Source organism: Manacus vitellinus, unplaced genomic scaffold, assembly GCF_001715985.3.
Source record: "Manacus vitellinus isolate BGI_N305 unplaced genomic scaffold, ASM171598v3 scaffold_17_pilon, whole genome shotgun sequence".
Lineage (NCBI taxonomy): Eukaryota > Metazoa > Chordata > Aves > Passeriformes > Pipridae > Manacus > Manacus vitellinus.
In genome coordinates, this window is record NW_021939256.1 from 8,448,078 (window position 1) to 8,468,047 (window position 19,970).

Below are 19,970 nucleotides of genomic sequence, written 5' to 3' on the forward strand. Positions count from 1 at the left end.
ACAAGAAATAGGATGAGTTTATATACCCCACTAAAATGTAGAATAGACACACTATCTGCTTTCATTTACAGCGTAGGGCATACCACTATAGCCCTGAGATGTGTTGGAGTAATTGTTTGGGAGGTAGATGTAGTTGATGTATTTGGATGTGATGTCCTTTGAACAAAAAGTTACGTGGTAGTCCAAACCATGGACCATATATAAAAAGTTAGGTGTACATGTTCTGTAAATACTTGTGATTTTCTTTTTTGTACATATAGTGAAGATAGCTCTGAACTATAGTCTTTTACGAACCTTTTTTGCCATATTCATTCTTGATGAGTAAGCAGAATGTTGTTGTTATGGTGTGGAAAACAAAATTGAATTTTCCATTCTGTATGTAATTTTTCCATGAATATGGAATGTTGATAAGGCTTTTGCTGAAAGGATCATGTATAAGTCGTCATATTTTTATTTAGAGTTTATGTAGAACTTACTTTCTGGAAGTGTGTAACACTTTTGGGTGCAAATCTAAGAGCAATACTGACAAATCAGTGGTTTGAGCATACTTGGTTTGTAGAACACTTCTGCTTGCAAAGCAAATAGCCATTCTCAGCATTTGGTACTCTTTTGAAGCTGATGAAGCACTTGAGCTGCTACTTATAAGTTGGTTCTACTTATTTTCTTTGAACGTAATTTGAAGCTAAATGTTCATATGTCATATCATAGAAATCCAGCTCAGGTATTTTGACAAATGGATCGTCTTCTCTTTTGGTGTGAGCCTCACAGGGAGGTATTTGCAAGCCCCAAGTTTTCAGTTGCTGAGGAAGGTCTTAGAAATGCTGTTTCAGCTGGTACTGCTTCTTTAGTTTGATGAATTGAATTTGAGTCTTTAAAAAACATACTACATTTCCTAACGTATACAAAAAAGTTAGTTGATACTTTCCACCTGAGGAAATGTTAAGAAGTTGTTTGCTAAGCATATGACTTTGTCAAACAGTTGAGCTGGGAGCTGAATGAGTTGAGAGGCTTTGTTTTGGCCTGTCACGAGGTGTGCAAAAGTGTTGAAAGCTCCCTGCTTGCTTTTCTGGATGACAAGTTAAGCATTTTGGATAAGTAGTTTAAGACAGTGTAGTACTTCCAAAGATTTTTCCCATCAGGAAAAGTAATTCAGTGTTGATTGAATAAAAGTAGTGAATTCATTTTTTTTATTCCTTCTAACTGTATTTTTAAAAGGTGCCTTCTTTCATTTTGATGCTTGCTGAGGTGTCCTCTAGTATAGTATACCTGCTATCAAATAAAATGTTCATATTTTGTTCTTCTGTAAGTCGTAGTTCTCTGTATCCTGACCTTCTTTTCAGTATAGCAAGTACCTAACCTAATTGTTACATTATTTTGTCTTTAGTAATATTGGTTTTAGGGGCTGATTAGAAACCAAAACATTCTGCATGTTTTCATATTGCTACCTAGCTTTTGATGTACGCTAGGATGAGCTTCTATATGGAAGATGACTGTTTCATCCCATTTTGGAATATTCAAATGAGAATTATTCCTCAATCCTGAATCAGTCAGGTGTTTTAGGGAAGCAAGGGTTCATACAACTGGTGTCTTTCCAGTTACTGAAAATGCTACATGGTCGAATTCATATCTGAATAACTGATAGAGATTTCCAGTAATGCAAGTTTCTCAGACCCTGAAACATTCTGCCAGGTATGAGATTAATAATCCTTCCCACATGATGTTATGATGTAATTCACAATGTTTTTGGGCCAGCTGCTAAAGAGATGTTTAAATTGAGATGAAAAATTGATACAGAATAACTGAAAAAAACCAAAGAATTGGAGAAAATAGAAGACATAATTACCACATAGTAGTGGTAATTATGTGATTTAGTGAGATTCAGTGTAAAAACAGTGGCAACTCTCAAAGTTTAGGAATTAAGTTGTTAGCTTAGTGAGCATGCCAGTCTGCCACTGTTGCTGAAGTAAACAGTCTTTTCCTGGCCATTCTTTCCCTTCCTTAGGCATGTACTGTGAAATAGATGGCAAAATTTTCTGGAGTGCAGTATATATCTGTGCTGAATTAGCTCTAACTTGTACCCAAATGAGATGTCAGAAAGGAGCGTGGAGATAGATGCTTAGGGACTAGAGGACATTGCCATGCATTCCTTGAGCTGCAGTGCTGATTTTCAGTATTCTTGACTATTTTTTCCTCTTATTTTAGGCATGATGTATATGTAAACTGCATACCTTGTTTCCTGCATACCAAAGTATCTTCTGGGTTCATGCTTGTAGAAAGAAAGACACTGCAAACAGCTGGCTGACTCAGCAGTTAGTAAACCAAGTGAAACAGGATATTCCTAGGAAGAAACCTTAAGGTTTGCAGCATGAATTGGGAAACTGTATGCCAGATTGCTACTTTGCCAAAGGCTGCATTAAAACAGCAGTGCTTTTTTTAGAAAAGCTAATTCATTGGCTTATTGTCACAGTTTCCTCATCCTTGTTATTACAGTGTTAATAGCTCTCAGTATTCTGTTTCAGCTACCTGTTACTGATTTTACAGAAAGGGATAAGAAAGAAATTAGGATCCATATTACTAACTGAATCCATTGTTTTGGAAACTTGGTAACGTAACGTTTCCTGTGTTCCTTTGTGGTAAACAAAACTTCCTGAATTAAGGTCCATTATCTCACCTGAATCCAGAAGGAATTTGTCTGCTTTATTCTACTTAGAAGAATGGATTTTTTTTTGTTGTTGTTTAAAGTGATCTTCCTACTCTTGCAAGTGAGAAATGATAGTCATTTGTCAGCTCAGCCAAATTTCAGATACTGTTGCAAGTAGCAGAGCTTTGCCTGGAGGCAGATGCATGTATCCAAAACTAGAATTTCTGTGGGAGGGTTAGTATTTGTGTATGAAGACATATGTTCAGTCAAGCAGTTTGTTGGTTTGGGTACGTTTTCTCCTGGTGACACTGACAGACAGTCTTACTGAAATGCTTTAAATCTGGCAGAAGGCCGAAACCCATTCCCTCTTCATTTCCATTTATTTCCCTCACCACAAAATTTTGGTTTTAAATAGAACATTAATATTTTTAAAGGACTGAGTCCCCAGGCTAGACTTTTTTCCTATGGGAGGTTCTATGTATTACTTCTGTGCCCTAGGCTAACTTCTTTCTAAAGATTTACTTTTATGTACTGTAAACTTAACTGCTCCCGTAGTTAAAATCCTCCTAATAAACAGTGTGTTATTTTGGACTTTGGAGTTATGATATGCTTGCTCACTTTTTAAACAACTGTGTCTAATATTTCCACTATTTACAGGGGGACTGATGTTGTAATGTGTGATAATATTGGACTTTGTAACAGCTTGTGGACAAGAATACAATTTTCTCATTTTCCTCTTTGATTAACAAGTGCTAATTACATATTGCAGGAGACTACTTCCTTTTTGATTTGTGAGCATTTTTTATGGTTTCATTTGGTTCCTAAGTCATTAAATATATAAACAGCCTTTTTTAGCTCTGTATACACCCACAAATGATTTGATTTGGAACTCTAATATTTGTATTTCTTTTGCAATGAAGCTATAGAGCTGAATGGACAGTAATCTGTCTCTTATGCCAGAGTACTGGAAGAAATGATTTCTCAGTGTCTAAAGAGACATAATTGGATGTGTGGAGCAGTAGTTTTACCTGGGGGACTTTCTATGACTTTGCACTTTGTTTATTATCTTTGTGTGAAAATATTAATATCATTGAGGTCCTTTGTAAATGTTGAGAAGCACTGTGTAAATTTGACATTTGCTTTTACAAATTTACCAGTTGATTTATTTCAAGTACTACCTCTTGTGAATGTCAGTTCTTAGGATCTTGCTTGGGTACCTCCCCCTCCCACTTTTTTACACTTTAAGTAATGTGCTGCTTAATACTGTAGCAGTGCCTGCTATAATACTCTCTGTGTATGTGTGAACTCAAAAAATCTAAGCCTCTTATTAGAAGTAGAACATTCTGTAGTTCCCTTTCTCTGCATACAGGAGGATTGCTGTAACTTTATTATCCCACAGTGGCTTGTTACCACTTGCAAACTGAGTTCTTGGCCCATGAAAGGCAGAGGTTGTAGTCTTTTAAGCACCATTAAAGCAGCATATTTGAATGTTTGTAATTTCGAATCCCTCTGATCATATCTGAGGTAATGGGGAAATATTTGTAGGTATTTCACTGTCTGTAGTTCCATTAGTAATTATCAGTGGAAATGGAGAACCTGGGTATGGCAATAAATCATGTACATTTTTTTCCCTAAGCTCTGTTCTCCTGCGCCATCCACCTGTAAGCTTTCCTGCTTTCTGGAGTGTTTGCATCACATCAGAGAAAGGGATGTTACAGAATATTCATTTGAGTATTAGACCTGAGAATATAGCAGACAGCTTTTCTGAAGCCTTCTGCTTGCTGTTGGAAGAAAGCATTGATCATAGGGCATGCAGTTTTACAGAATGTAAAATTTATGAGGGCAGCTGTCATTGATTTTAATGTAATTATGTATTTAACTATTTTGTATTCATAATTTAATAGGATGTTTTTCCTCAGTGGGTCTGGAAACTTTTACTCTTTTCTGATGACTCAGGGAAGAGTAGAAAAGGTGAAACAGAAGGCACTATCTTTCTCAGTTGAAGGCATCCTCTGTTTTTTTACCAGTGTTAGTGTTATGTACAATTTTTCTAGCAAAGAACAGTATTCAGAAAACAGAAAATAAACATTTATAAAAACTAGATGAAGAAATCCACTTTGTGTACAAAGCTGTGCACATGGACACACCTATATAGGTAGCTGGGGTTGATGCTGGTTGGCATGCCGGAGGTGCTGATACTTCTGCCTAGTTGCTGCTGCTTGGTTTAAGGCTGTTGCCAATACTTGAATTTGTTGAGGAAGATGACTACATGAGCTGTTAGAGTAAGTGATAATTATCTGATTTCTCCTGAACTTCATGTGATTTCTGGTAAAGAGTTGTCAGTGAGGTCCAAAGTCTGTGCTTTTTACACAAGAAATGTGTTGTCTGTAATGTCAGGGATATGCATCTGCTGCTGGTCCCACCTCAGTTCACATGAGCAGGGGGCAAGAGAACAAGGTTGAAATTATTGAAGTATAGGATAGGAAGGTGGAAGTTTTGAGAGCGAAGTACAGCTCAGTCTCTTTTTTCATAGCCTATTACAATAGAAATATTACTGAAAAACTAAACTACCCACTCTTTGTAAACAAACAATGCAAACAAAAAACTTTGGTTGACACTAAATCTTGATTTTTTGACTTCTGGGTTCCTTCACAGTAAATGTTTTGTAAACTGAAGGAGCTGAGAAGTGTCTAATGCATTTTGCACTGTGGCTCACATCCTCCATATGCACCCTTACTGGTTGCTTTGCATACTTGTGAAACAATGAGGGTAGTGTTTCCTGGTGGCTGAAGAGAAGGTGCAGAGGGTGTCTGCCAGCTCACAGCAGTCAACACACAACTCTTTGTTGATAGTCCCACTGAAGGCAAGCGGGTCTGGATTGATGCTCCATGCTCCTACTTAAAGCTGATGTAAGTTAATGCTATCAAAACAAACTGCTGTTGCTGATTGCCTTACTAATGTTTTGCATCACAATAGTTTTAAGAATGGCAGCGGTGCTAGTCGTGATTTGCAAATAATTTGGTTTTATGTCTTTCTGGAGAGCAGTTGTGAGGTTATGAAAGATAGCTTTTTTCTTTTTCATGTTGAGCGATTCACCGTGTAGGTACGGTTTGAATTATGAAAAAGCTGTTTCTTGCAGTCCAAAGAGATTTAGTAATGATGCTGAATATGACAGTAGACACTTCACTGGTAAAAGCAGTTGACTGTCTTGTGTTTTTATTTTTTTCTCGTGCTTTCCAGCAGTGTAGTACTCTCAAGCAATGTGAAAATGAATTTTGCAATGGTCTTGATTTGGGGGTGGGGGTTGGGGTGCATTTTACAGTTGATCTCTAAAAATCATGTTTACTTTAAAATACCTCTGTGGGTTCAGTCACTCTTGGTCCCTTTCATACACTTCTTGTGTTGCTTTGAGTCAGTGTCCCCAGAAGACAGGAGGCAGTGGGAGGCCTGTGGGAAGAAGGTGCTGCTGTGTTGTTTGCATGGCTGTACTTGCCAGAATCATTGCTTGTTTGGTGAACAAGCTATTGGTCAAGGCCGAGAAAAGTAATGGCATACACTTTAGCTGTCAGTCTGATCAAAGTAAGTGTTAGCTCATCAACTTTTTTCTGAGTTTTGGGAGATAGTATCATAGCACTGTGTACTTTATACCTGTTAAACACATACCTGTCTTTATGATTTTGCTGATTCTATTATAAAAGATATCTATGAATCTTTTTTTTCCTGACAAATTGCATGCAGGGAAAAAAATTTTGGATTGTCTCCATTAAGAATTCAATTCGTTTTTTTCCTCTTGCTGTCTTTCTGTATAAGATAAAACCATGAAGACCTATGGAATAAAACTGTGGTGGTTTTGTGCTGTTTTTTTTTAAATATTGTTGCTCACCTCAAGAACAACAGGTAGAAGATGTTTTTTTCTCAGTGTTATAAATCTGTTTTCTCTGGAGTTTAATGGCAGACTTGTAAATTTTTTTCTCCTTTTCATGTTTTGCTGTTCGCTTTCCTGCGCTGATGTTTCTGACCACGTCCAGGGTCATACCACTGTACTGATGTGGTAGAAAAATAAGTTGAATCAGTGGAGTTGGCCCCATACTTTATGGCAGCTGCATGGTTTTGTTGTGTGTGTGTAGGAGTGTCAGTGAATAAACAGAAGTTGATTGAAAAAGCTGGAAAGATAATGTATGAATGAAAATCCTACAGTCAATCCATATTATATTTAGGAAGAGGTGAAAGAGGTAAGTGGGGTGTTACAATTAGGAAAAGATACTGTGCAGAGTTAGCTCTGCATGATTGCTACTGTTATTAAATGTGTCAGAAGAAAGTTCTCTGTATAATAGGAATGGAAATATTGAGGCTATTCAGTATAGACGCTTGAATATGAGACAATTATATTTTGCACTTTAAAAATATTGTGACTGTGAATCTGGTCAGCATATTAGAATGACTGGCTAAAATTTGTTTAGGTTTAAATAAAAGCTCAGAATATTGGATTATTCTGAAAAATTTCATTTTTAGGTTTTAGCTGGGATAGAATTAATTTTCTTTTTAGTAGATAGTACAGAGTTGTATTTTGGATTCAGTATGAGAATAATATTGATAACACACTGATGTTGTAGTTGTTGCTAAGTAGTGCTTACTCCAAGTCAAGGACTTTTTAGTGCCTCATGCTCTTGACAGTGAGGGGGGGCACAAAAAGCTGGGAGGGAGCATGGCCAGGACAGCTGACCTGAACTGGCAAAAGGGATATTGCATATCATAAAATGCCATGCCCCGTATATAAACCAAGGGTGAGGAATCAGCCTGGAGTACAAATACAGGCTGGGTGGAGTATGGTTTTGTTGGTTGACGAGAAGCTCAATGTGAGCTGCAATGTGCACTTGCAGCCCAGAAAGCCAACCATGTCCTGGGCTGCAGCAAAAGTAACAGCAGGTCCAGGGAGGTGATTCTCCCCTTCTACTCTCCTCTTGTGAGACCCCACCTGGCATGCTGCAAACAGTTCTGGAGCCCCCAACATAAGAAGCATGTGCATCTGCTGCAGTGAGTCCAGAGGAGAACCACGAAGATGATCAGAGGGCTGGAACACCTCTCCTATGGAAGCCTGGCTGAGACAGTTGAGGCTGTTCAGCCTGGAGAAGAGAAGGCTCCAGGGAGACCTTAGACCTTCCAGTACCTAAAGAGGGCCAGCAGGAGAGCTGGAGAGGGATTTTTTACAGGGGCATAGAGTGATAGGACAAGGGGCAGATACAGATTAAATATAAGAAAGAAATTCTTTACTGAGTGGATGGTGAGGCACTGAAACACGCTGCCCAGAGAAGTTGTGGATGCTCCTTCCTGGAAGTGTTTGAGGCCAGGTTGAATGGGGCTTTGAGCAACCTGGTCTAGTGGAATGTGTCCCTGCCCATGGCAGGGGAATTAGAACGGACCTTATAGATCATCTAGTTCCAATCCCAAACCATTCAGTGATTCTGTGAAGATTAGAAATGCATCATCAAGCCAGTGTAACATCCTCTGCAACAGGAAGCTTGTGGACTGGAGAAAGCCACATGTGATACACTTACAGAGTAAGAGGAAACATGGCCCAGATAAAAAAAGCTATTTTAGGACGTGTGTAAGATCATTAGGTTAACAGTAGCCAGAGGTTTTTTCAGTGGTTCACTTACAGCAAGGAAAGCATATTGCATGGGGTTTTGTGTAGTTGTTTCAGCTTACTGTTCTTCTTCATGAACTGGGTATATGTTTATGTATATAAACACATATGGTTATGAAATCTGGGAATAAATGTATTTGGGAATAAATGCAGTTACACAAAGCTGGGATGGCAATTCAGGAAAGTCTTAAATGTTGGAAAGATAGCCTAAAAGAATGGGATGTGATTTACACAAATAAGTGAAATACTTTATGTTGAGGTCAAAATAAAATAAAATATGGAGAACAACTGTTTAGTTGTTCCTGCCATCCCATTCCTCACCACAGATTATAAAAGGAGAGTTAGCAATGCAGAATTGTTCACAAAGAAGAGGTGTGTGTATGTATTGGTATGACTAAATAATATAATGTGGAGGATGTGAAGTTGAACCTTTTACTCCATTCTATATTGTGGAATTCAAGTACTTTTATCAGTTTTGGCCACTGTACTTCAAGAAAGCTGTAGGCACAGTTGATTTGCCTCAGGAGTGTAATGGTAATGACAGACGATTTAGAAAAGATGGTATGTGCAGAAGGAATGATTGAATTGGCATTTTTGTAACCCAAAGAAGAGATCAAGGGAGATCACAAGCTTTTAAGTGTGTGGAAGCTCACTACAAATAAGCAAACATCTACCATTGGTAGATGTGTCTCACTTACTAATGGCAACATGGACCATTCACTGTGTGTCCTGCTCTCACTGTTTGCTTTTTAGTTTTGTGTTTTATGAGGGCTATTTCTATTCAGTGTCTGGACAGCACTGAACAAAGAGCCTGCCATCTTAGGCTCCTTTGAAAAACTATATGAGTTAGCAAAATTACTAAATAAGCATCTTCATCTAACCTGATAAGATGTATAGATAGATATATCAGTTAAAACTCTTGAGAAGATAGGAGAAAATTTGCTCCCAGATGCCAGCCACTTAGCCACTTAACAGACTAGTTTCCCCATCTGTAAAAATGAATCATGTTCTCCGCCTCTGTAAGGCACTTGAGCTTTAATGAAGAAAAGTAATACACAAAAAGCTAATTTAACGTAAGCAACACTGACTTTTTTGGTGTGTGCATTGTAAGTTACAGTGCAATGTGAAGAGTCTAGTCAGACATATCATGGAAGCCTGTGTTTAACCTTCATGAAGGCACCAACAAATTTGCTGTGATGAAGGTTGCTGTGATGATGTCATGATCTCTTATACTAACATGTTCAGAAAGGAAACAAACATGATTTATGTTAGGTGGCCTGCTGGGTATGTCTTGGATCATATTTTTCTGGCCTTTGAAACTACCCTATTTTTTTCAGATTTGGTAAAAACTGGTATAATTTCTGGGAGATCCTTAGCCAGTTCTTTTAAAAATCACACTGTAAGCCACTTCTGCTTAGTATTCCTATTCTATCAGTATACTTTACCAGTATTCTGGTAATCTGTCCTCCAATGGAGATCAAAATTAGGAGTTGAGACATTTTCCCTTTCTACTTTGGTATGTAAATAAATGGGAAACTGCCAAGTACTATACTTACTTCACCTGCTTCAGTACTGGCATAATAATTTGTTTCAGAATAAGCAGTTGACAAACACCCTTTCTATCACTGCCAATCTTAGCTTTCCTTATAATGTACTTCCCCCATACTGTCATGTTGTCATAGTGTCAGCATCGTATTTTTTTTCTCCCTTGTACATAATTTTTCATCTGGACAGGTACATACAACTAACAGTTTAAACAGGTAGAGCAATAAACTTGAATAACTAAGTAGGCTCATATATAATATGGCAAATACAAGATATAAACTCATATAATATATGGCAAATATTACCTAAGTGCTGACAAATTACAATTGCATTAAAAATTGAACAAACCTCCTCTCTTGTCTGTTATGATATAATCTTTACTTTTCAGCTGCTTAGAATTTCCTTCAGACATTGCTGTATTAACTGGATAAAGGAAGGAATTCATTCAATATTGCTAAACAGATAAGACTTGGAAAGTCTCAGGCATCATTTTTAAGATGTCACTTTTTTTTTAGAAATGAAAAAACATTACTTCTTAAGCATCAGGTCTATGTTATTATAATATCACGGGGTTTTTTTACAAAAGCTGTCATTATAAATGCTAATGTTTAACTTGTGGGCGAGAGATGAAAGAATGTAAAACCCCCTACATCTGTAAACTTGAATATGTATGGCAAAATTTAGTCCAAAAGAATGATCGTCTGGAGAGCTGCTCATGTGAATGTGTGCTGTTGAGGAGGCTGTTTTCTAGCCTTATTGAGAACAATTCATAGTTTGTTGTGCTAAGTGTTCATGATTGGATAGAGGATGACATATATAGAACTCAAAAATAGATAACTGCTTATTTGGGAGGACAGGCAGTCCTCCCACTTAAATCATATCATCTGAAAGGCTAAAAAATGTTGATGACTTGTTCCACCTCTCCACTCTACCCTGCATATGTTGTTTTCCTCACAAGCTCAGTTCACTGCCTCTTTTTAGAAACAATCTTTGACTCCTTCTCCCTTGCACAGGAATTTGGATTTTGAAATCTTTAATGTGAAACATTCTTCCCCTTCCACCTCAAGCTCTACCAGAGCTGAGCTAGGAACTTACATGAATTTCTGTTTTTCTTCTAGGACAGCCTTAAGACCTTGTGGTTGGAAGACCTCTTTTGCTTCTATGTTTATGTCGGAATGTCCTAGGCCAGTCTGTTGCTCTATGGTTCCTGCCACAGGTGCTCTACAGCAATGGATCGGGATTTTGCCACCAGTGCTAGTGGACCATCCAGATGGCTGTAAACCTGCAGAGGAGGTTTGTAAAGAATGTATTGCAGGTATTTTTGATGCTTTGGTCAGATCTGTATGCTTTGTGCCTTAGAGCAAAGAGAGCACTTAATGACTGCATATATACTACTGCTTTGTGATTGGATTATATTGGGTTTGTGTGGCAAGGTTTTGGTAGCAAGTTAGTTACAGAGGTGAATTCTGTGAGAAGCTGCTAAAACTAACCCTGTGTCCAATGGAGGGACATCTCCAAGAGGGACCTGCCATCTCCAAGAGGGACCTGCCACTGATCAAGGCTGAGCCTATCAGTTACGGTGGTAGCATCTCTGGGATACGTGTCTAAGAAGGGAGGGAAAAACACCCTGCAGCTGAAGAGAGGAGTGAGAATATGTGAGAGAAACAGCCCTGCAGACATCACTGTCAGTGAAGAAGGGGGAGGAGGTGCTTCAAACACAGAAGCAGAGATTCCCCTGCAGCCTATGGTGCAGACCAGGGTGTAGGGTAGGCTGTCCCCCTGCATGCTACAGAGGCCCATGGTGGAGCAGATGTCCACCTGCAGCCCAGGGAGGACCCCATACTGCAGCAGGTAGATGCCCCAAGGAGGCTGTGACCCCATGGGAAGCCTACTCTGGAGCAGGCTCCTGTCAGGACCTGTGACCCCATGGAGAGACAGAAATGCAGACTTGAACAGGTTTGGCAGAACTTGTGACCTCATAGGAAGCCCACACTGGAGCAGTCTGTTCCTGAAGGACTGTACTCCCCATGGAAGGGACCCATGCTTGAGCAGTTTGTGAAGAACTGCAGCCTGTGGGAAGGACTCATGTTGCAGAAATTTATGGAACAGGGGTGAAGTGTGAGAAATCCTTTCCTTGTGGAGGAAGAAGAGGCAGAGCCAGAGTGTGATGAACTGGCTGTAAACCCCATTCCTATTGGAGGGAGGAGGAGGTAGAGAAAATAGGGAGTGAAGGTGAGCCTGAGAAGAAGAGAGAGGTGAGGGGAAGGTGTTTTTAAGATTTAGTTTTATTTCTCATTGTACCCTGATTTGATTGGTAATAAATGGAACCAGTTTGCCCTCATTGAGTCTGTTTCACCTGTGATGGTACCTGGTGAGTGATCTCTCCCTGCCTTTATGTCAACCCAGGAGCCTTTTGTTATATTTTCTCTCCCCTGTCCAGCTGAGGAGGGGAGTGATACAGTACCTTTGGGCACCTGGCATTCAACCTGGATCAATCCACCACATGCATATTCCGTACTGTACTGTTCCTTCAGGGTCCTGTTGGACCAGTTCAGTTGTCTGCAGCTATTAAACAATCCATAAGAATCCCTTTAGATCTTAGTGCACACCTAAAGTACAATATCCAAGTAGGTAAAGCACCCCATTTTTAGTTCTCCTAAATTTACCCTCTCAGTATATCTTGAAAAGAATGCTCTAGGCCAACGAGCTGGAATTCAGATCAACTTTCCATCCAGATGAACTAACAAAGCCTGAGTTTTATTTTCTCTCTTTCTACAGTAAACACAGTTCTCTGAAAGCATCCTTTGTCAGATAAGAGATGATTTATTAAACTGCTGCTGTGTAATCACTGGCTGCCCAGTGAGGTGTTTAACAACCGAATCCTTCTGAAGTCTTCTCTCTGTGTGCATCTTCCACTTTTTTTTAAACTTGATTGATACAAGATGGAGAACCAAAGTTTAATGGGACAGACAGGCAAAGATGTAGTATGACCAGTCTGTTTCCTTTGGCAGAAAAGATTAACCAGTGCAGTTGTATTTAGTGCATCAGCTGGTGTCCTGCACTTGGTATCATTGGTATTGACATTTTGTGCTTATTTTTCATCTTGATTTTTTTCTTTCCTGAAACCTGTTAGCAGTTTTCGTAGATTAGTTTCCACAGACTGAGATCTGAAGAACTCTTTGGGTCCAATTCTGAAGTTCAGGTTCAGCAGGATAAAATGGGAAAAATCTGTTTCAGGTTTGAGTGGGTCCTTTTCCAGTCAACTTAAAAAGATCTAACATGTACTCTTAAATTCAGTGCTTAAAAGGTATAGTTTGAACAAGCATCAGTTTAGCAGAGAGGGAAAAATATACTCCAAATTACTACCTAATACTGTTTATTAGTAGTAGAAGCTACTAAGAAAAAAAAAAAAACTAGGGTAAAAAAAATAGAACAATGTTTTTACTTCTGGATTTACTGCTCAAGCTGTAGCTTCAGTGATACTGCTTTCTTGGTAGCCCAGTCACCTCTTCTGTGGTTGTTGACTCTAATGGTGAGTTTAATGAGATAACAGATTTGAGTAGAAATAACTGCTGTTGAGGGGAATACCTGATTGGTCTGGATCTGCACTGAGAGACTGATGTGGCTGACCAGACACAATTGTTCTCAGTTATTTTGCAGTTGTGTCAGTTCTCTAGTTAAGTTTCTTCACTGCTGTGTAGATTTTTGTTGGCAAAGCATAAGGCTAGCATGTTGGATTAGCAGCTACTTACACAGTGATAGTGTGTTGATGAATCCTTAACTGTGGCCTGAACATGTGGCCTAGCTTCTCAGACCTGTCTACTCTCTCTTCTTGTCAAGATTCTAGTATTTTCAGAGAAGTTGAAAATCTTTCAGAAAAGGTACTGAAAAGTAATTTTAAATGTTTTAGAGCACAGAATTTTAAAAGAGTCTTTTAAAAGAATCTGATCTCTGATCTGATTTAATTTAAATTTTTGAAGTGATTGTATTACACAAGTTCTGCGGTTTTCAATTAATGTGTAGCTAAAACTGCAAAACAGTTCTGTCATATTCCCTTTTTTAATGTTTTCTGACAGATTAACCTTTTTATGGTGACCTGTTTCTCTCTTGGCTTCTAGTCAAGAATTAATTTGGAATTGTAAAAAAGCTTAAGTTGCTACAAGCTTTGTACCTTCAAAAGTCGTGTCAAATTAAATGCACTAGCTGTTTTTCACAAAGTACCTGACAGTTTCTGCAAAACAATTGGTGAAGTAATAAGCACCTAAGTATTTGAAGAAACTTAAGTAATTTAGTGAAGCCTGATACATTCCTGCTATACCTAATGTTCTGCTGATTGTTTTCTCTATGCAACTATGCAGAAAATTGTTACCCTCTCTTATAGGTAACTGGGGAAACAAGTGAACTCTTCCATGAAATAATCTTTCTGCCTCAAATTACATATCACACTCTTCGTATTTCTCTGGACTGATGCACAGCACAACAAATAACAAATTCTAAATTTTATTTACTTTTTTACCTTACTGATGCATTTCCTATATCTTGATATGGCTGTTTTATTTAGATTTTTCAAGCTTTTTTCATACTAGGATGAAAACTTACAAGTTAGGCCAGATGGAAAACCTTTTTGAAATCACTAGCTGAAGAATATAGTCTTGAAATTTAACATGTGAGTGAATCTATTTTCTTCTGCAATATTAAGAAATAAAACCCAGCAACATTTGAAAAGCATTTCTTACAGAAGAATGAAAACGCAATACTTTCTTTTGAGAAGGACTTCGGTTTAATAATTTCTATGATCTAAGTGAAAACTAATATTTTGCAGTTTTACTGATTTTTGGTTTTCTAGCATTTTTTTCAAAAACAAACTCAAAACATGGTAGATTTGTTCTTATTTTTAAGACGTGAAGATTTTTGAAGCTGTTAACAAAAGATAATTGCTGTTTTCTGTAGAACTCATCTTTTCCATATTGCTGCTTTTGAAAAAATGTGAAATTGAATGTCAGTTTTTGTATTTTCCAATGAAGTTGAAAGTTGGGAAAAGTGCTCAGTGGTTTTGTTTAACCTTTGGAAAACCAAAAATGTACATCCAATCCTGCACAAATGCTGTGGTAACAATGACTTGATAAGGCTACCCAAGAGCTTATTTAAATTTATATCCTCCTTTCTGCAGACCTTTTTCTTTCTTGTTACATTTTGTCTCATTAATAATGGTATATTTTTTATATTGTTGTGTCCAGAGTGCAGAAGAAAGTTCATTCTGAAAAACTACAAACCCAAGATGTTTTGTCACACTGTTAAATTTAAATGTTCTTGGTCTCAATATTCATACCTTTTCTTTTTTTTTTTTTTGAGATTCAGCAAACCAAGTGTAACTAGTGGATTTTTTTAAATTGTTTGGAAGTACTACTCCAGTGAATGTGGAGTTGCTTAAAATATTTGCTGTAGTATTGCAGATGAGTCTAAGAGAAGCCATCAATGTAGACAGCATTTAGTTTTTCTGGAAATACTGGCAAATGAAGTTCTGGTTTCTAAATTTTTATTTTCTTTTTGGAAGGCTATCTAACATATCTGGTTTGGGGCAGGGTGAAAGAGGACAAAGTGTAAAGTGTTTACAATGAAATTAATAGACTGGATTTCTGTAGTTTTTAATCTTTGTGGGTTTTTTCCTATATAGTCTCAGTATTGTGCAATTAAACATGATTTAATTCTGCTGGTTGACTTTATATTGTCTTTTGGTTTTGCTTGCCATTGAACTGCCAATTTTTCATAAACTACTTGGTTGGTCATTTTGTTTTCCTTGTCTGCCAATCCACTTTGTCACTTACTCTTTTTTGTAGGGACTGCTAATGTAAAATGGTTTCATTTATTTGTATTAGGACTGGCATATGTGGATCAAACTAAGTTCTCTCCCCTCCACTTAATGGAATATTGAAGCTCTGCCAGTTAATACTTTATAGTGCTAGGCGTATGTCCATGGTCCATTAAAATTTCTGTGATCTGGTTCATCATTTATAATTGTCTACTTTTGCACTTACAGGAAGGTATTTCATGGATAGGTGAATACTGTGTGCACCAGCTTTTTGAAACACATGGGCTGCTTTATATTTCTCAGATAGGTGGGTTCTTAACTTCTACTTCTTTCTCCTTTTGTTCTATGGTCTTGAGTCCACTAGCAACAGAAGATCACTTTTCCATCCTATGTCTACTTTACCTGTTATCCTCGTTTTTGCTTGTATGGCAGCAAGCTAGGAGATGTACATGTAAGAGCAACGGGGAGGGAGAGTGCATCTGCTTGCATGGAACTGAATTGATCATAGCTGCAGCCTGTCTGAGAGTTAAGGATGGTTTGCTTGTTTGAATAATAAAGGGGAAAATGCAGTGAAAAGGAAAGGAAGAGTAGACCTCTGTGTTGAGAATGTCCCAAAATGTGAATCAAACCTTTGTTCAAAATGGAGAGTACCGATACCTCTGTAAAAATTCTCATGTACTGTCAGGCATCACAGGTGCTTCAACATATAAACTCTGTAGCTCACCTGAAGTCGGAATTCTGGAGTTTAAGGTCTGTTCCTGTGGAAATACCAGTACCAGTGCTGAAGAACAAGGTACCATAGGTTGAAAGAAAGTATCCAGGACGCTAGTGCTGAAGAAGAGCCATTGCTATATTGGTTTGTTTGCAAACTATTCTAGCAACTTCTCCTTTTCAGTTTCTTCTTTCTTTGTCCAGTCTTGCAAAATGATCCCAAGTTATAAAGGATTTACAGAACTCTGCTTTTATTATTCTGCCTTTTTTAGCTTTTTATCTGACAGTTCTTTTCTTCTTGTTCACCTATTCAAAGTAGAACCTAAAATATGGATATTGCTTACTTTAGAAAGAAAGACTTTACATGGACAAGTTTATGGGTCCTTGAAGAAAATCTTGTGGTTGTTCTTTTTATACCATCTGTACATTTGCATGGATTAGCTATTGAAACAAAGAACTTAGAATTATGATATTTCCCAAGCTTGTGCTGTCAGTGATCTCTGGGAAGACAGAATTAAGAAAAACTACATCTAAAACAAGCGAATCTAAAAAGGAAAGGGAAGGATGGATGTGAAGAATCTTATCCATAGTGAAATACTGTGCGTGTTAATTAAGTATAAAACAGTTGTTAGCAGCAGAAGTTACCTGCTGAGCAGACAGCTTTATGATGTGAGAACCGACTTATGTGTGAATGTAGGCTTAAAAGCTGTATGGCTTTTCTGTATAAATGCTGCCTTTTGCTTTCTAGGTAGACTTTATATTTGCAAATGGATATAGCAAAGGAGCACAAGCCTTTGTGAGAAACATTGCAAAAATATTATGAATGTATCACAAAATGGGACAATGCTAGCTTTCCTTTTTTTCTCCATATCTATCTGATCAGTCTCTTCTTTCTAGAGAAAGAGCAACAGGCATATGTTCTGATTTCTTTTTTTTTTGATGCTGGGTTTTTTTGGAAGGAGATCTGATGTTTTCTCTCTATTTCAAAAAGTGGTTAGTCCTGCAAAGCTGCTGAGTTACTTTTGATTAGAATTATGGTGTTTCCCCAGACATGGGATGGGAAGTAAAACTTGCCAACAAAACCTTTGAATTCTTTACCATTCTTCATTTTACTTGCAGTTAAATAACCCACTATGTGTTAAATAATTGTCGCCCTTATTTTTTCAAATTATATTTCCTAATTCTTTAAGTCTTCACAATTAGTCACATGCATTATCCTGTCAGCAGTTTTTAACTCAATATCTGCCTGCATTTGTCAGCAAGTTCTGACTCTGGGCAGAATTAAGTCAGCTTCTCTAGGATAAGCACCCTATGGCCCCAGCATGTAACTTAAATTTTTCTTTACCTGTTTTTTTTTTTTTAAAGCTTTTCTTCTGAAACACAGTATTTTGAGTATTCTCCAAATATATTGAAGGCAGAGAACATGTGTTCTTCAAAGTTATTTGTATTTCTTCAAATTTCCCTTTGGATTTTTTAATTTATAGTAGAAAGTTTTCAGGATTGAAGGTTTCTACAGTTAATCACATAAGCATGATTCAATCTTTTGACTGCAGTTTACCCAATGTTTCCAGAAGTCTCTGTTGTAATAATTTTTTTCTAATTAACTGACTCTGCTTTACTTTAATTCAAATTCTTGCCCATTAGTGATTCATCCTTAATGCTGACTATTGGCCTATGTAATTTTCTGCCATCTCTAAAAGTGTTTGAAGAATTAATGAACAATTTTATTCCTCTCTAGCTTTTGGCTTTGATACATACCTAAAAAATAATCAGAAGCTTTATGGAGGTTGGTTATTTTAGAACATTTGAGACTTAGCTTGAAAGATTTTACAATTTCTCACAACATACGAGGAAGTTGTCAAGAATGTCTTGTATAAAGATTTATTCACTTGATTGTTCAGAGTCTGCTTAGGTCTTGGTCTATGAAAACTGTGTAACTAGCTTAGTGATGATGAATTTTCTTGACCTTTAAGTAGTCAAAGATTTCTCCCTGAAATTTGTAATTCTTTAATGCTGATACCAGAGTTTCTAGTTTTCTTCTCTTCTAGCTTCTACCTTAATAGCAGAATAGACAGTACATTTGAAACCCTTTTGTCTGTGTTCATCAGTGTTTTCGAGAAGAATTTGCTTATTCTCTCAAAATACTTCAAAAGCAAATGCTACCTGACATTTGTGAATGTTGACATGAGCAAACTGAAGAAAGTATCCTCTGTAGAAAATTCTGTTATTTGACATGTCTGTATGGAGAGTGACCTATTGATAAGGATAGTATTCATTTTAGTTTAGCCTTAGCTAGTAAATTCTGAGTTTGCAGTTGGACATTTTAATGTACAACTTTTAAAATATTTTGGAAGTCAATTTGATTTTTTGGACCATGCAGAAACATTATAAAGGAAGATGGAAAGTATGAACACTGAGAATATGAAACAGCTTGCTATGGTTTTACTTCCACATGGTCTAATCTAGTGCATATGATTTCTTCAAGAAGATTGCTCACAATACTAAATTTAATTTTTTTCAGAAGGAATTTTAACTTTAAAAGAAGTCCTATTATCAGCTAACCTGTTCTACTTACAGCTCATCTGGCACCTGCCAAGGTATTTAAAATAGTCTATGGAATATAAGATTTCTTGATTATTAGAAATTAGAATATGCCTTGTAAGGCCAAGTGATGCTGCTTTTGGCCAGAAGCCTTTGTGCTGTGTTACATCATGTCACAAGCCTGAGCATTTAAGACATGTGGAGGTGTTTATAGCTTTTTCTTGCAGACAGCAAACAGTATACTAATAGCCTAATCTCTACTCCTGTGACACCATTCCATTGCAATATAAACTCTGGGTAGTTCAGCTTTTTATTTCTTAAAGGACCATTTAGATCTGATAGGGAAGCTAAAATTACTTAGTTTTAAACTGTTTCTTCTGAGTAATGGTGAATTTGAGCTGTCTGTAGCTCACATGACAAAATTGTTTTTCTTGAGGAAATGGAGGTCCTCACCTAGAACACCTGTGTTGATGTGACCTCGATTTTCCTCTGAAAGTCCTGTAGTGTTGGGGTTGAAAGACCAGCTAGCACAGCTCTTCAGGGATTTATTAAAGATTGGAGTCAGTTTATAGCTCTGGGATGCTGATCGGCAGGAGTGTTGCTGTGCTGAAAAAGCTAAGTGCTGGGTCACCATCTGTGAATCTTCAAAAAAGAGAAAAAGCAAAAAAATTCCATCTCAGCCTTCTAGGCTGCTGTGAAGGGTAACAGAAGGCTTTAATAGGTCTTACTGATGCATCTTCAGCCATTAATTATTGCATGTCAAGGGTTTATGAACTTGGTGTTTAGATCATCTCATTCTGCTGTTAGTAACAAACGCTTTTCACTCATGAATTGCTCATTGTCTTCATGCTGCCTGTGATACTCTCTGATGAAAATACCACCTGTATTCTCTAGCTGGCTGTTACTCATAGTTAAGCACACTCAGTAGCCCTCCCAGAGTGTACGTGTGAAGTAGGTATGGCTTTGAAGAGGGATGTTTGCTCTCTGTCAGCATCTGAGGTGTCAATAGCCCAATTTAAGACTACAGTTGTTTCAGGAAAAGAAATAACTGTCTATTGGCTTATAAATTTGCTTTTCTA

At 37.5% G+C, this 19,970-nt stretch overlaps 1 protein-coding gene across 3 annotated transcripts in view; it reads left to right on the forward strand.

Annotated features, from left to right (window-relative positions):
- GALNT1 (polypeptide N-acetylgalactosaminyltransferase 1) overlaps positions 1 to 19,970 on the forward strand; it is an 88,756-nt gene that overhangs the window by 13,262 nt on the left and 55,524 nt on the right. Inside the window, exon 2 of one of the 3 annotated variants that reach the window (XM_018070074.2) lies at positions 10,949 to 11,145. The exons of 1 other annotated variant lie outside the window; for it this stretch is intronic. The gene's annotated coding sequence lies outside the window, so the exon portion shown is untranslated. The remainder of the gene's footprint in view (positions 1 to 10,948; positions 11,146 to 19,970) is intronic. One more of the 3 variants, XM_018070073.2, reaches the window with a different exon arrangement.